This window comes from Crocuta crocuta, unplaced genomic scaffold (genome assembly GCF_008692635.1).
Source record: "Crocuta crocuta isolate KB4526 unplaced genomic scaffold, BGI_CrCroc_1.0 scaffold529, whole genome shotgun sequence".
Lineage (NCBI taxonomy): Eukaryota > Metazoa > Chordata > Mammalia > Carnivora > Hyaenidae > Crocuta > Crocuta crocuta.
In genome coordinates, this window is record NW_027530362.1 from 660,491 (window position 1) to 665,454 (window position 4,964).

Here is a 4,964-nt window from a genome sequence, read left to right on the forward strand (position 1 = left end):
CGTTCATAAATGGCCTTTTCTTCTATTTTAGCCTAGATCATGAAGTGAATAATAAAATTTTTAATCTCAAGATGATGGACATAAATGTCATTTACAACATAATGGGATAAATATGGCAAAATATAACTCAAGGGATGGAGGAAATGACACAAATAAAAGGCAATTTATTTTACTTTTTTGTGTTTATGGTTTTTGAGAGGGAGAAAAAAATTATCCTATGAACCAAACAGAGGAACTAGATACTTCTCCTCACAAACTAAAAACACACTATAGAGTGCAGAGTGCAAAAAACCTACAGTGCATATTCATTTGATTTTCAAAGCAAGCCCCTAATGTATCAAAGGTGCATATTATTATTCTCATTTGAGGTAATGAAGGCTCAAAGTGGCCAAATACTTGGCTTAAGATCACACAGCAAAGGGAAGACATAGTCTTCTTTTTGTTATCTTTATTTTATAGATTACTTTATGTTTTTAGAAAAGTAATCACTGTTTTTTAAGTTAATTTGAGAAGGAAAAGGGTGGGGGGAGGAGGGAGAGAGAAGAAGGAGGACAGAGGAGAGAGAGGAGAGAGAGGAGCGAGAGGAGGAGGGAGGAACGAGGAGAGAGAATTACAAGTAGACTCATGCCCAGAACAGAGTCTGATCATGACCTGAGCTGAAATCAAGAGTCAGACACTTAACTGACGAAACCACCCAGGTGCCCCAGTAATCAATATTTTTATGCTAGGATGCATTAAAATCCTAAAGGTCATAAAAAGAAAAAAAACAGATGAAAAAAATCAAAGAAACCAGTAAAGGGAATATAGTGATAATGTTAATATTAATGCTTTATTATGCACCTAGTATGTGCAGGTTTGGCATAATACTCCTTAAATGTTTTCTCAGTCTTCATTGTGAATCAGTTAATATAGGTACAATCTTGATTAACCTGCATGAGGCTCAAGAAAAAGTAAATATCTTACTGTTGTAGAGCTAGTAAGTAAATCCAGGTGTGCCAAAACACCAAGGCCAAGACTTCTTACTAAACTAAACCTCACAGACAGAAAACCATGAGGGGATTGGGGAGAGTAGAGAAGAAAAGCAAACTGAAATAAAGAATAACATGTCTCTGTAAGAGGCTCCTTTTTTTTTTTTTTTTTTTTTTTTTTTTTTTTTTTTNTCTTTGTTTTGCCATTATTCTTTGACCAGTATAGAATCCTAGAGGAGACAGACTTCCAGAATGGCAGAACAATGACATTCATGAGCTCACCTTTCCATAAAAATAATTAAAATATATCTGTAGAAACTAAAAGTAACCATTTCAAAACCCTGAAAATTAACCAAAGCCACAGAACAAACTGAAAATTATCTAAGAGAAACTACTGAGCCTCAGTAAGCCAGTGGGGTCTGTACCATTTTAGCTTGTGGGTTTCCCCATTCCCAACTTCCCATCCGCCAGCTTAATGGCACAGTGGTAAAAAGTTGGCAACCTGGTAGCCAACAGAGAGAACTGACTTCTTTTACAGCTACACCTAAAGCAACATCCCCACAGTCAATAATATTTTGTATGAATAAGCAGTTCCCTGGAAAATCTCTATTCCCAAGATGTTGTGGGTATTTGGCTAAGAACTCAGCTCATGATGGGGGACCGTAATGCCAGGATGGCAATATGACAGCTACCTGAGGTTATGATTTCTTGTTGGACAAACAGGAACCTCACCAGGAACTTTAATTTTTAAATTTTTTTAACATGTATTTATTTTTCGAGAGAGACAGACAGAGTACAAGCAGAGGAGGGGCAGAGAGAGAGGGAGACCCAGAATGTAAGGCAGGCTCCAGGCTCTAAGCTGTCAGCACAGAGCCCAATGCGGAGCTTGAACTTATGAACTGTGGGATCATGACCTGAGCTGAAATTGGATGCTTAACTGACTAGGCCACCCAAACCTGGCCAGGAATCTAAAAAACATGTGGAGACCTAGATGACCAATGACCATAAAGAACTTTGCAAAATTCTGACATATTCTTGGGGCTTAAAAGGTGACCCAGGAAAGATCTGGGAAAAGAGAAGGCCCTACTCACTCAATAGTGGCTATTCTTAAAGTCCTGGAACAAGGACAGAAAAGCTAAGGCTGGCTATAGACTGAAGTGTTAAGGGCATATATTCTCACATAGATTCTCCTCAGCAAAGGGAGGAAGACATACAGACAAGGCATTTAAGAAAATTTTCTAACCAGTCATTGACTAACCAGTAAATTATCCTGACAGAGGGTGATCCCTTTGAAGCCAGCCTTAAGATAAAAATCAAAGGCAAGAACTTAAAAAACAATGCTACTAGAGAACTTAGTGGCTGTACACTAAAAGGAACACAGAATCTACAAAATGATGTCAAAGTCACTAAACAAGTAGCAAGAAGAAAAACAACAAAAACCTAGCAACAAAAAAATGTACCTGAAACCAGTTATTACAACATATTATTTCATCATACAGTTTTTAACAAAAAAAATTATGAGTCATGTAAAGAAATAAAAACGTATAACTCATACACGATAAAAACCAGCCAAGAGCAAATGTCCCTGACAAAGTGCAGATTTCTGATTTAGTACAAAGACTTTGTAAATATATTTTAAAAATGAAGGAAACTATGTTTGAAGAAAGAGAAAATGGGGTCTTACCACATAGGCAACATGAATAAGGAGAGATTTTAAAAATAAAAAATTTTTAGAAATTCTGGAGCTAAAAAATGTAAAAATTGGTATCAACACTCGAGGGGGTCCACAACAGATATAATAGATGGTTATTTGAATCCACATGAGAAGTAAAGAATGCTGGTAAATATAACTTCATAGGAAAATACAGAAGAATAAATGTGTTTGTTTGTAATCATTTTCTCCTGTTTTAACAATAGCACAGAGCAGTAATTATAAAATTGTGTTGATAGGCTTATAATATATAATGTTATGATTCATATAATAATGGTATAAAGGAAAGGGTAGGAGACATATAGTGGAACAAAATTTTTGTAGGCTATAGAAATGAAGGCAGTTTTAATATGAATTAGATTATCATTTAAAATGTAACTGTAATCCTCAAGGCAAAAATTAAGACAATAACTAAAAAAATATAGCCAAAGAAATGACATGGACATTTAAATGATACACTCGAAAATATCTACGTAACACAAAAGAAAGCACTAATTATAGAGAAAATGAAAAGACACAAGACACATAGAAAACAAATAACAAAACATATGATGTAAATAAATCCTCTTATTGATCAGTACTTATTTAATGTAAATTGATTAAATATTCCAATTGAAGGTAGAGGCTGGAAGAATCATGAAAAATATATAACTCTACACTCTCTACAAGATAGACACTTTAGTGCTTTTTTTTTTTTTTTTCTTAAGTAAGCTCTACACCTCACACGGGGCTTAAACTTACAACCCTGCGATCAACAATTGCATGCTCTACCAATTGAGCCAGCCAGGCACCTCAAGACAGACATTTAAGAATCAAAGACCAAACAAGTTGAAAATAAAGGGAGAAAAAAGATGTGCTTTCTAAGTAGTAAAAGATATGTGGAGTGGCTATGCTAATATCAGACTAAGTAGATTAAAAAAAAAGTTGTTACTAGAGACAAAGACAGAATAAGAACCAATCCATCAGGGAGACATAGCAATTATACATAAATATGCATTTAATAACATAGCAGCAAAATACAGAAAGCAAAAGCTCACAGAACTCAAGTGACAAATAATAATTCAACATTAAGAATAGAGATCTAAAGTATCACCATCCGAGATGCTGAAGGGACAGAAGGTTAAGGAGAGGAAAGTGGCCTGGTGCCTGCTATTGTGAAGAAGCACGAGGCCTAGAATGTAGTCAATCCCATCTGAGAATAGGTCCAAGAATTTTGGCCTCAGAGAGGACATCCAGCCCAAAAGGGACTCACCCACTTGTCAAATGGCCCTGCAACATCCAGCTGCAGTGGCAAAGTGCTATTCTCTATAAACGTCTAAAAGTGCCACATGTGATTAACCAGTACCCCAGGCCTTGGACCACCAAATAGCTACTCAACTGCTTAAACTGGCCCACAGATACAGACCACAGACAAAGCAAGAGAAGAAGCAGAGATTGTTGGTCCAGGCTGAGAAGAAAGCTGCTGGCAAAGGGGATGTCCCCACTAAGAGGCCATCTGTCCTTTGAGCTAGGGTTAATACTGTCACCACCTTAGTGGAAAACAAGATGACTCTTGTAGTGATTGCACATGACGTGGACCCCACTGAGCTGTCTTCCTGACATGTATCCTAAGATGGGGCTTCCCTAGTGCATTATCAAGGGGAAGGCCAGGTTGGGGGGTCTGGTCCACAGGAAGACTTGCACTACGGTCACCTTCACACAGGTTAAATCAGAAGACAAAGGAGCTCTGGCTAAGCAGGTGGAATCCATCAGGACCAATTACAAAGACAGATATGATGATATCCACCCCCACTGGGGAGGGTGCATCTTAGGTCCAAAGTCAGTGGCTTGCAGTGCCAAGTTGGAAAAGACAAAGGCTTAAGAACTGGCCACCAAACTGGGCTAAGCGGACATTGTTGAATTTTCTATACATAAAGCACTAAAAAGTTCTCTTTCAGCTAGTATCAAAAAAAAAAAAAAGAAAGAAAGAAAAGAAAAGAAACACTGGAGACCTCTATACCATACTTCAATAATGGAAACAAGTCAGTGAAGAAAATAAAGTATTTCAACAACACTATGAATCAACTATACCTAGTAGACATCTATAGAACACTGTGCAATAATAACAGAATATATAATTCTTCTCAAGCAGACACAGAACATTTTCCATAACAGACCATGTGCTAGGACATTAAATAATCCTCAATAAATTTCAAAGGATTTAAATCACACAGTGTTCTCTGATCACAATGGTACTCTAAATCAACAATAGGAAATTTGGGAAATTCACAAATATGTGGAAATTC

The 4,964-nt window shown here is 36.8% G+C and overlaps 1 pseudogene; it reads left to right on the forward strand.

Moving 5' to 3' along the window:
- Nucleotides 1-3,780: 3,780 nt before the first annotated feature.
- On the forward strand, nucleotides 3,781-4,564 carry LOC144233258 (large ribosomal subunit protein eL8 pseudogene; annotated as a pseudogene).
- The last annotated feature ends 400 nt before the right edge of the window (nucleotides 4,565-4,964 follow it).